Source organism: Mustelus asterias, chromosome 26 (genome assembly GCF_964213995.1).
Source record: "Mustelus asterias chromosome 26, sMusAst1.hap1.1, whole genome shotgun sequence".
NCBI lineage: Eukaryota > Metazoa > Chordata > Chondrichthyes > Carcharhiniformes > Triakidae > Mustelus > Mustelus asterias.
Genome location: NC_135826.1, coordinates 12,522,613 through 12,535,738, shown reverse-complemented (window position 1 = coordinate 12,535,738; position 13,126 = coordinate 12,522,613).

The following is a 13,126-nucleotide window of genomic DNA, read 5'->3' as shown; positions in this document are numbered from 1 at the left end:
TATATATACACAAGAGTTTTGTGACTCTTGTGTATATATAGATCCTCATACCTCTGTAAATATGGTTCCACCCACCCCGCCGGACTCTTTTTTAAAGGAGGGGTGAATGTGGTGAACGACTGTAACTACATGTGTATGCCTGGACACACCCATGCTGCACCTGGCCCGAGACTCCTCCCTTTCCACCTGAGACTCCTCCCTTTCCACCCAGAGTGAGGTATGAAGGTGATGGTTCTCCTCCTCGCCTCAGTCTAGGCCAGGTCAGCTACAAGGGTGTGCTCCTGTTCTTTGTGAATAAAAGCCTGTTAATTTCACTCACTTACTGGAGTCTTCGTATCGTGATTGATAGTGCATCAGGGTGGTAGTCCCAGAGGAAGCGTGGGACGAGGGTCAGAACTCTCTCAGGAATTCTTACAGCTCACTGTGTTTTTTTTTTGTTTCCAGTGCACGGTCTGGAGGATCATGGAGCCTGTCAGATTGCCTATCCTACTTATTGACACAGAATAGCGGCAGAGACACCGACGTATCTGGCCAGGACCAACGCCCTGTGCAGGAGGGAGAGGCTGGGTCTATCGCTGTTCTGGGAGCAGCACCACAGATGTGTTGTACCGGCCGAGGGAATTGCAATGTCGGTCATCGTACCTGCAGATGTCAGATATTCAATGCTGTAGAAGGCTGCGCCTGTCCTGGGGGTTAGAGGATCACTTCTGTCAGACCCTGCAGGAGCTGGCAACACACAGAAAGGGAGAACAACCACTGCCTGTGGCCTTTAACCTCACAGTGCTCTGAATTTCTATGTGAGTAGCACATTCCAGGGAGCACGGGCGATCCGTGTGGCATCTCACACACAACTGCATCCCAGAGGTTACAGATGCCCTTTATGTGAGGGCTCACATGTATATCGAATTGGACTGGGACCAGGTAAGCAAGATGCCAGAGACATGGGCTTCGCCCGCTGAGCAGGCTTGCCCCAGGTGCAAGGTGTTGACTGTTTGCGCCCATGTGGTCCTGCACGCTCCAGGCCCCAATGGATGACTGGCAGGGCAGGAGCAGGGGAATGAGTCGAGTGGTGGTATGGGGAAGTGTTGTCAGAATGATCCAGGTGTGATGGAAAGTGAGAGGGAGGGAAGCCCGATCATGGTTCCGGGAAGGGAAAGAAGAGGTGAGAGTAGGAATATGTGAAGTTGAACAGTTCCAGTTGAGATCCCTGTCAATCACAGCACTAGAGCCGAGGAAAAAGGAAGATTTTCCGGAATGGTATGGAGCACGTTACTTTTCATTCAGATCGTATCGGGCAGTGGTCTCTGGCGTCCACATTCAGTGAAGCTCAAAGTGACTGCCAGATGCTAAATATTTCCCCTATTATCATCCATAATTTGTGCTGAGGATGAATTTCAATGGTAATCTTTAAACCGAGTTCTTCCCAATGGGTCTATTCCCATAGCCAGCAGAAACATTTTCAAAAGATAATGAAACAGATTTATTCAAAGGCTATCACTCTATACCTACACTCATATAGATCACACCTTCATCCAAATCAGGCCACTGAACAAAACGAGCCGCTTCACCCCCACATTAAAGACTTTGATGAGCAGACTGGGCATCAACGGGCTCCGAATACAGACCAGAGGAATGGATATTAAGCTGAGAATGCATGCTGCCCATGTTGGGACCTGTGTCGGAATCCAGCCCAGGGATTCGGTTAGCTCAAATGAGAGGTGAATGCCCCATGATCCAGGTTCATACCTAGTCCCAGGAGTGCACATCAAATGGTGAAACTTTCTCCTGCCAAATGTAAAAACCAATGTATTAACAGGAAAGATACAAGGTCTCTTTTATGAAGGCTGAAAGGTGCGATTTAACACTGCGGCGAGCAGAAAACTGTGAAGTGTTCCACTCTTCGATTCTTGTTATACAACTCTTAGTGCAATAGGTTTGAGTATGATCCCTCTTCCTGTGGGAGCTGGGTTTCTGTCCAGATTAGAGCGATGGTTTAAATATCCCTCGACCTTGACGATGGTCACGGTACCTTAAGGAAATGCACTGGGTACCTAAATGTACCTTTCGGTAGCGTGAAGTGGACAACAACCACACCCAATGGGTGGGATTTTATGGCCTCACTCGTCCCGAAACTGTAAAATCCTGCCCGAGGTCCAAGGAATCTTCCCCTCGCCCGCTCCGATTTGCGGGGCAGTAAAATTCCGACCAATGTGTACAAAAAAAATCAAATTCCACGTTAAATAGTATTCAAAAATCTTATTCACAGAGGTAAAAACATGATAATGCTACGTTTTGGTTTTTGATTTGATTTGATTTATTATTGTCACATGTATTAGTATACGGTGAAAAGTGTTGTTTCTTGTACGCTAAACCAAGCGTACCATTCATAGAGAAGGAAAGGAGAGGGTGCAGAATGTTATGTTACAGTCATAGCTAGGGTGTAGAGAAAGATCAGCTTAATATGAGGTAGGTCCATTCAAAAGTCTGATGGCAGCAGGGAAGAAGCTGTTCTCGAGTTGGTCGGCCCAGGTCTCTATCCGATTTATATCCTGCTGTATCCTCTGACAATCCTCCTCACTATCCGCTACTCCCCCAATTTTTGTATCATCTGTAAATTTAATCAGACTACCTACATTTTCCTCCAAATCTTTTATATATATTACAAACAACACAGGCCCCAGCACTGATCCTTGTGGAACACCACGGGCCCGATTTTACCATTTCGAGACTAAGTGCCGGGTGCGGGAGCCAAATAGATCCGAGCCCGGAGGCCGCGCTCCAGCGCGCCCATACGCTTTTTTCCGGCGCTGGTCCAGTGGGCGGGGCTTAGCGCCGCCGGAACGATACGAGCTCTGCGCAGTTCGGAAAAAACCTGACAGAACGCGCCCGGGCACGAAAAAAAAAGCAGAGAGCGGAGAGAGCCTCTCTGCCGTTCATCCTCTGGTTGGGGGGGCGGGGGGGGGGGGGGGGGGGTGGCCGGGGGGGGGGGGGGGGGGGGGGGGGTGGGGGGAGTGGAGGGGAGGGGGTGTGATGTATCATCACATGGGTGGGGGGTGGGGAGAGGGGGTGTGACTCTCATCGTCTGGCCGCAAACACAGCAGAACCCCCCGACCACAGGATGAGAGTCACACCCCCTTTTCCCCCCCCATGGGATAATACATCACACCCCCTCTCCCCCCCCCGCCCCCCCCCAGGGGATGATAAGTCACACCCCCTCCCCTCCTCCCATCCCCCCAAGAGGGCGATGTGGGCCCGCCCCTCTCCTAATTCCCCCCCCCCCCCTCATCCCCCCCACCAGCGTTCCAGCTGGGCCCGCGCCCCCCCGCCGCCCCCGCCTCTGGCAGTCACCAGCGGACCTGTGTGAAGCCCGGTCCCTTCAGCTGTGGCTCGAAGTCAGTTTCGAGCAATGTGCTGCAGGCTGTCGAAGGACTGAAGGTGAGCGGGAAGGATGGTGGAGAGAGACCACGATCAAGGTAGGTTAGGGGTGTGCTCTGCCGGGGGGGCCTGCCTCCCAAAGGGGTCTGATCCCGGGGGGGGGGGGGGGGGGGGGGGGGAAGGTGGGGGGGTCTGCCGGGATGGTTAGCGGGGGGGAGATCCGCGAAGGGTGGGCCTCGGCGATTCCCCTGCTGAATAAAAGTCCAAATCGGACTTTTATACAGCAGGTCGCTTAATGCACGGATGCGAATTGGGCCGCACGGTGGTAGAGTGGAAATCGGCGGTAGAGTTGGGCAGGAGCTTCATTAAGTCGATTTAAATGCATGCAAATGCATTTAAATCGTCGTGCCAGTCGATTCGGGCGCGCACCGGAACCGCGTCAAAATCGGCTGTCGGTAAAGGCGCGATTTGCAAAAACTCTGGTGTGGATCGCGTTTTAGGCCCGACGCCCGACTTTACCGCGATTTCCTGCCCAAAAACGGGCGCGAAGGTTTGGTAAAATCGGGCCCCACTTGTCACAGACCTCCAGTTAGAAAAGTGTGCTTCCAATGCTAACTCTGCTTTCTATGCCCAAGCCAGTTTTGTATCCATTTTACCAGCTCACCGAGGATCCCATATGACTTCACCTTCTGTATCAGCCTGCCATAAGGAACCTTATCGAAGGCTTTACTAAAGTCCATGAATACAATATCCACTCTCCTGCCCTGGTCATTTTTTCTTATCACTTCCTCAATAATTCAATCAAGTTTGTGAGACACGACCTCCCCTTCACAAAACCATGCTGCCTGTCGCTAATAAGCCTATTCTCTTCCAGATGTGAGTACACCTTGTCCCTAAGAATCTTCTCCAATAATTTCCCCACCACTGATGTAAGGCTCACAGTCCTGTAATTTCCCGAATTGTCCCTTCTATCCTTCTTAAACAGAGGAACAATGTTAGCTACTTTCTAATCCTCTGGTACCTTGCCCATGACTATAGAGAATACAAAGATTTTTGTCAATGCCTCAGCAATTTCTTTTCTCGCCTCACCCAGTATTCTGGGATAGACCCTAGGGACTTGTCCACCTTAATATTTTTCAAAACCTCCAATACCTCCTCCCTTTTTATCTCAACATGCCCTAGAATGTCAACATCCTCCTTTCTACACTCACCATCCACCACATCCTTCTCCTTTGTAAATACTGATGCAAAGTACTCGTTAAAGACCTCAACCACCTCATCTGGCTCCACACACAAATTTCCTCCACTGTCCTTGAGTGGACCTACCCTTTCCTTAGCTACCCTCTTTCTCCTTATAGAAGCATAAACAGCTTTGGGATTCTCCTTAATCCTGCATGCCAAGGACATTTCATGGCCCCTTTCTGCCCTTGTAAGTCCCTGTTTAAGCTCTTTCCTGCTACCTTTGTACTCCTCAAGAGCCTTATCCGTTTTCAATTTCCTGAAATTTATATATGCCTCTTTCTTCTTTTTCACTAAGCTCACAATCTCTGTTGTTATTCCTGGTTCCTGAATCTTGCCATCCTTATCCTTCATTTTTACAGGGATTGTTAACAACTGACTTTTAAAAGACTCCCACATATTGGATGTGGATTTACCCTCAAACAGTCACCCCCAGTCTACATTCCCTCGCTCCTGCCTAATACTGTCGTAGTTAGCCTTCCGCTCTGGGACTACTTCTATCCTTTTCTGCAAGTATCTTGAAACTTATAGAATTGTGATCACTGGCTCAGAGATAGGAACCCTACCCACTGTGCCACAAGGCCTCCCACACTTCATCAAACCAAGGTTAATTCCTGGCTTGATGCTAATAGCAGAGTGAAAGATACGCCAGGCCATTAGGTTACAGACTGTAATTGAATACAATTCTGTTGCTCAATTATATTATTTTAATAACCTGAATCCTGAGGTTTGGATGGGAGTCATTGGCTGGAATTTTACTGTCCTGCCCACCATGAGAATCAGAGTGGGCGAGGGGGGGTCAATGGAAAGGTCCATTGACCTCGGGTGGGATTTTACAGTTTCGGGGTGAATGAGGCTGTAAACTCCTCCATAGTGTCTCTGTTGGACCTGTAGTGCCACTAGAATTTCTAAGCTATTGTGCACATATGCACTCTTTCACGTTAATTTAGTTTTGTTCCTGCTACTTCTTTTATATAAAAGACTCTACAATTATATAAAAATCTTCCATGTGAATATCGGTGTCCCTGCCGCTGGTAAAACACGTCTGTCATCATCAGCACATTTCAAAAACTCCCCGGCAACAAGTGAGGCCTAGCAAGGTTTAACCTGTAACTTCATCCCATTCTTCAATCAATTGGATTTCCATTTATATATTTTTTTTAAATTCTCTCTATCATTTGCTTTCCACTCACTTCTTTTTTTGACCCTGAATTGCTTCCGTTCCAGACAAAAGCTAAAATATCCGGGCATGCTAATCTTCTCGGTTACAAGTAGAATCAATCCCCTGATGTCTAAATATGTAAACATGGAAGTTGAACCTGAATAGCTCCAAATGCTCCCACAATACTCTGTAATAGAGTAAAGTATTGTAAATCGATGTCCCTCGTAACATATTGAACATTACCTGAGATAAAGGCAGTTTATTTTCTGACTCATTGCTCGCTCCATCTGTCACATTTCATGCATCGTTCTTCTGGGAATTGCCTTAAATTTCAGGCTCCTGTTTCCCTCCAGAGAAAATTTGAAACGTTTTTCAAATATGCTTGGGCCTATTAAGGACCTCTAACTCCTGCCATCAGAGAAACAAGACCTTACTCTAGAAATTCCACCAGGCCGCTAGGGTTCACCTCTGCTGTGCTTGTACAGGCATAGGCTACAGGCTCCCAGTTAGCCATGCGAAGGGTAAGTGTCAGCTCTGGCTCAGAGTGTAGCTGGAGGGGAGGTCAGTTGGAGAAGGTGATGTAGGGGTAACGTCACTGGACCATTAATCCAAAAGCCTGTGCTTGGAACATGGGTTCAAATCCTACTACAGCAGCAGGTGGAATTTAATCTCAATTAATAATAGTCATCAGAAATGGTGACCATGAAACCATTGCCGGCTGTCCACCTGTCTTTTTGTCAGGGAAGGAAATCTACTGTCCTTAGGCCTACATGTGGGCCGGCACAGTGGCACAGTGGTTAGCACTGCTGCCTCACAGCACCAAAGACCCGGGTTCAATTCCAGCCTTGGGTCACTGTCTGTGTGGTCTCTGCACGTTCTCACCGTGTCTGCATGAGTTTCCTCTGGGTGCTCCGGTCTCCTCCCAATGTGCTTGAGGATTAACCCTGTGAAAATGTCCCCATTTTAATAACATAAGAAATAGGAGCAGTAGTAGGCCATCTAGCCCCTCGAGCCTGTCCCGCCATTCAATAAGATCATGGCTGATCTGAAGTGGATCAGTTCCACTTACCCGCCTGATCCCTATAACCCCTAATTCCCTTACCGATCAGGAATCCATCTATCCGTGATTTAAACATATTCAACGAGGTAGCCTCCACCACTTCAGTGGGCAGAGAATTCCAGAGATTCACCACCCTCTGAGAGAAGAAGTTCCTCCTCAACTCTGTCCTAAACTGACCCCCCTTTATTTTGAGGCTGTGCCCTCTAGTTCTAGTTTCCTTTCTAAGTGGAAAGAATCTCTCCCCCTCTACCCTATCCAGCCCCTTCATTATCTTATAGGTCTCTATAAGTTCCCCCCTCAGCCTTCTAAATTCCAATGAATACAAACCCAATCTGCTCAGTCTCTCCTCATAATCAACACCCCTCATCTCTGGTATCATTTTATTCCCATTAATAATTTACTAAGTGTATACAACTGGGATACTGATTAGGAATCTTTTTTTTTATATAGGCAGGCACAATGGCCAGCAGTGCTGCCTTACAGCACCAGGGACCAGGGTTTGATTCCCTGGCTTGGCTCACTGTCTGTGCGGAGTCTGCACATTCTCCCCGTGTCTGCGTGGGTTTCCTCCGGGTACTCCGGTGTCCTCCCACAGTCTGAAAGATGTGCTGGTTAGGTGCATTGGCCATGCTAGATTCTCCCTCAGTGTACCCGAACAGGCGCCGGGGTGTGGTGACTGGGGGATCTTCAGCCTAACTTCATTGCAGTGTCAATGTAAGCCTACTTATAAATTAAAAAATTACTTCAATCAGCTTTGTGATGTTTCTTCATTGCATCTTAAATGTCCCCCAAACTAATGACATTCAATATGAATTGGTCAAAGTTCAGAGGACTTAGAAATCATGAGATGAGATGATTATACAGCACAGAAACAGGCCATTCGGCCCAACTGGAATATGCTAGTGCTAATCCTCTATACAAATTTCCTCCAACCCTTCTTCATCCTATCAACACAGTGTGATGAAAGGTCGCTAATGTCAACTCTGTTTCTTTTTCCACAGATATATCCCAACATGCTGACAGTACCTAGATTTTTTTTTGTTTTATTTCAGGCTTTGCAGCAACAGCATTTTGCCTTGGTTCCTCGCAACATCATTCTTCTATTCCTTTTGCCCTCATGCATTTACCTCGTTTCCCCAAGCCAATGTTAGCACTGAGTTGGTCACTCATGAGTAAGTAAGACATTCAGGCAATCTTACTTACAATGGACTGCAGCAACCTATTTATAGAATCTCTTGTACTGAGTGATACCTCAGTCCAATTTTCAAGGGTGTGGACAAGAAGTACAAAGTGAAGGAATAGAGGAGAGATGAATATCAGGGTTATAATTTGTGAGATTATGGGAGTTTTCGCTGAGTGGTATTATCGCTAGACTATTAATCCAGAAACTGAGCTAATGTTTTGGGGATCCGTGTTTGAATCCCGCCATAGCAGCTGGTGGAATTTGAATTCAATTTTAAAAATCTGGAATTAAGAATCTACAGATGACTATGAAACCATTGTCGATTGTCGGAAAAACCTACCTGGTTCACTAATATCCTTTAGCGAAGGAAATCCGCTATCCTTACCTGGTCTGGCCGACGTGACTCCAAAGCCACAGCAATGTAGTTGACTCTCAACTGCCCTCCAAGGGCAACTAGGGAAGGGCAATATTTGCTGGCCAGCCAGCGATGCCCATGTCCCACGAATGAATGAAAAATGAGGTACGTTTTTAGGAGGGAACTGAAGGTTAGGAGAGTGGAAGCAAGAGAGAGGTTTTGGAAGATCAGAGAAACAAACGGGATGAGCGGAGAAAGAATTTCTTTGGTCTCTTCGGGAATTAAGGGATATGGGGAGCGGATGAAAAAATGGAGTTGAAGCCAAGATCAGCAATGTTGTAATCATTGGCAGAGCAAACTTGATGGGTCATATGGTCTACTCCTGCTCCTATTTCTTGTCTTCAAAGATTTGGTATTGTAAAAGTTTGGAGGCATTGCGAGAGGAGGATTAAGACCTTAGAAATCAATTCCGTGCGCTTGCAGAGAATCAGGAGCATTTGCTGATCAATAAGTTATGAAGGAAGGTTACTCAAACAAACATAAATGGATTTAAGAAACAACAAAGACATTAAAGTGTGGGATTGGGATACCAGAGCTTGACATCAATCAAGAAGATTTTTTGGGCAAATGACCTTTGCTTGTTTCTAAACTCTCCCATAGTTGGCAATGTGACAGGCTGTAAAACAAAGGCCTGTGGGTAATGGATAGGTCATTACCATTGGGCCCTGTACATAGAACATAGAACAGTACAGCACAGAACAGGCCCTTCGGCCCACGATGTTGTGCCGAGCTTTATCTGAAACCAAGATCAAGCTATCCCACTCCTTATCATCCTGGTGTGCTCCATGTGCCTATCCAATAACCGCTTAAATGTTCCTAAAGTGTCTGACTCCACTATCACTGCAGGCAGTCCATTCCACACCCCAACCACTCTCTGCGGAAATAACCTACCTCTGATGTCCTTCCTATATCTCCCACCATGAACCCTATAGTTATGCCCCCTTGTAATAGCTCCATCCACCCGAGGAAATAGTCTTTGAACGTTCACTCTATCTATCCCCTTCATCATTTTATAAACCTCTATTAAGTCTCCCCTCAGCCTCCTCCGCTCCAGAGAGAACCGCCCTAGCTCCCTCAACCGTTCCTCATAAGACCTACCCTCCAAACCAGGCAGCATCCTGGTAAATCTCCTCTGCACTCTTTCCAGCACTTCCACATCCTTCTTATAGTGAGGTGACCAGAACTGCACACGATATTCCAAATGTGGTCTCACCAAGGTCCTGTACAGTTGCAGCATAACCCCACGGCTCTGTACGACACATAACTTAGTACCAACCTTAGCGAGCATGTTGTAAACTGGAGAAGTGCAATGTCAGTGGAGTGGCTGAGGAGGGAGGGAGTGTCTCAGTGGTTGGTCTGTGTAAAGCAGAAAGTTCAATGGAAAAGAAATTGCACTGTGAAGTTTGCACTGTGAACTTTGCATTGTAGACAAAAAGTACCCTTTCCCTTAAAGTCATATCCAGTCACATTCAAGTCTGGGGCATTCAGTTGATTGGGCACAGGGCCAGAAGTGGCTGTGTTCAAATCCTAATATACTTCGCTCAATGTTGCAGCTTCTAAAACTGAGCAGAATTTAATGATGGTGGTAGTTGTGAGAGGGGTGGGGGGGGGGGTGGGGGGGGGGGGGGGGGGGGATGCGGGGTGTGTTGGGGGAGGAGGGGATCAGTGGGTTTGGGAGGTGATGGGGGGCTGACATCCATCACCAAAGGTAGCCAGGGCCAGCCCTCTCCATGACCAGCAGCACCACTGGGAGCACGTGAGCCTTCATTAGATCCCCGGAGAAAAGGAAGTGAGAAGGGACAGGGGTTGCAAGGAGGGAGCTCAGTAGTGAGGTGGGAGGGGGGGTTTGGGGGAAGCCACATTACAGGAATCATTAGTGATTATTTATCAAAACTCGTTGCATTCTGGGGTAGTGCCGGTTGATTGGAAAACGGCTAATGTTACGCCGCTGTTTAAAAAAGGAAGGAGACAAAAGGCGGGTAACTATAGGCCGGTCAGCTTAACGTCTGTAGTTGGGAAAATGCTGGAATCCATTATTAAAGAGGAGATAGCAGGGCATCTGGATAGAAATGGTTCGATCAATCAGACGCAGCATGGATTCATGAGGGGAAAGTCGTGCTTGACGAATATGTTGGATTTTTATGAAGATGTGACGAGGGCGGTTGATGGAGGAGAACCGGTGGATGCGGTGTTTTTGGATTTCCAAAAGGCGTTTGATAAGGTGCCCCATAAAAGGCTGCTGAAGAAGATTAGGGCGCACGGAGTTGGGGGTAGTGTGTTAAAGTGGATTGGGGACTGGCTATCCAACAGGAAGCAAAGAGTCGGAATAAATGGGTGTTTTTCCGGTTGGAGGAAGGTAACTAGTGGCGTGCCGCAGGGATCGGTACTCGGGCCGCAACTGTTTACCATTTATATAGATGATCTGGAGGAGGGGACGGAGTGTAGGGTAACGAAGTTTGCAGATGACACAAAGATAAGTGGAAAAGTGAATCGTGTGGAGGACAGAGAAGATCTGCAGAGAGATTTGGACAGGCTGAGTGAGTGGGCGAGGATATGGCAAATGGAGTATAACGTTGAGAAATGCGAGGTTATACACTTTGGAGGAAATAATAACAAATGGGATTACTATCTCAATGGAAACAAATTAAAACATGCTACCGTGCAAAGGGACCTGGGGGTCCTTGTGCATGAGATGCAAAAGCCCAGTCTGCAGGTACAACAGGTGATCAAGAAGGCAAATGGGATGTTGGCCTATATTGCGAGGGGGATAGAATATAAAAGCAGGGATGTCTTGATGCACCTGTACAGGGCATTGGTGAGGCCGCAGCTGGAATACTGTGTGCAGTATTGGTCCCCTTATATGAGGAAGGATATATTGGCATTGGAGGGAGTGCAGAGAAGGTTCACCAGGTTGATACCGGAGATGAGGGGTTTGGATTATGAGGAGAGGCTGAGGAGATTGGGTTTGTACTCGTTGGAGTTTAGAAGGATGAGGGGGGATCTTATGGAGACTTATAAGATAATGCGGGGGCTGGATAGGGTGGAGGCGGAGAGATTCTTTCCACTTAGTAAGGAAGTTAAAACTAGAGGACACAGCCTCAAAATAAAGGGGGGTCGGTTTAAGACAGAGTTGAGGAGGAACTTCTTCTCCCAGAGGGTGGTGAATCTCTGGAATTCTCTGCCCACTGAGGTGGTGGAGGCTACCTCGCTGAATATGTTTAAAGCGCGGATGGATGGATTCCTGATCGGTAAGGGAATTAAGGGTTATGGGGATCAGGCGGGTAAGTGGTACTGATCCACGTCAGATCAGCCATGATCTTATTGAATGGCGGGGCAGGCTCGAGGGGCTAGATGGCCTACTCCTGCTCCTATTTCTTATGTTCTTATGAAAGGGCAGGAGAGCCAGGAGTATGGCTCTCAGCCAGCCCAAAACCCCCTTGCTCTCTGGTCCCTGGATCAAAAGTAAAGTAATTTATTTATTAGTCACAAGTAAGGCTTATATTAACACTGCACTGAAGTTACTGTGAAATTCCCCGAGCCGCCACACGCCTGTTTGTGTCAATGCACCTAACCAGCATGTCTTTCTTACTGTGGGAGGAAACTGGAGCACCAGGAGGAAATCCACGCAGACACGGGGGAGAATGTGCAAACTCCACACAGAGAATGATCCAAGCCGAGTTCCTGGCGCTGTGAGGCAGCAGTGTTAACCATTGTACCACCGTGCCACCCATTGTGACTTTTGGACACCAAAGGATTGAATGGATGTGTGGATAAGATGGAAAGTTGAACAAGAGACCGGTCATAATCTTATTGAATAGTTATGCAGGTTTTGATAACCGACATCTGCCCTTGTTTATTATGCTTTCATCTTCATTTTGAAAGACATTCCCCAGAGTACCTCGGTCGGAATTTTACCGCCTCACCCATCTTCGAGTGAGAGACAACCCCAGAAGGCTGCAGACAAACTTGACAAGTTTTGCTTGTTGGCCCCCCCTGCAGGTTGAGGCCGCTGCCCGCCACTGGTTAAATAGCAGCAGGTGACGAAGGGATGAGGTCCTTTAGTCCACAATAATTGCCCACTTAAGATCCTCAATTGGCTTCTGGGTTGGAAGACCACACACAGGCCTTGCAAACCCAGGGAGGTGGCAGGGTACTCACCCCACACCCTCCCACCTGACCAAGCACACCTCCCCCACCCCACCTCAGAATATAGGTGAAAATAAGGAATGGGATAAAATTGATATTAATGTGGGTATAATACCACAGACTAGACTCTCTGACCTGGATTTATCAAGAAGGGACTTTGCAAAATTACCCTTACATTTGACCTGGGATAACTCGGCCTATAGCTGACAGACGTGTTCAACTAATACGTCATAAATGCTCTCTTAAAATAGTGAAGCAGTGTGTTACTGGAGGGGACTAAACCCCAGAAATGAACGGGCTGGATTTTATGGCCTCGCTCATCCTGAAACCGTAAAATCCTGCCCGAGGACAATAGACCTTTCCGTGGTCTGCCCCATGCCCACGCCGATTCCTGCGGCACGTGGGACGGTAACATTCCGGCCTTGAGTTTTTCAAGTTTGATGTCCCAGCTGAAAGAAGAGGGGTGGGACTTTATGGCCTTGGTCATCCTGAAACCATAAAATCCCGTCCGAGGTCAATGGACCTTTCCATTGTCCGCCCCTCGCC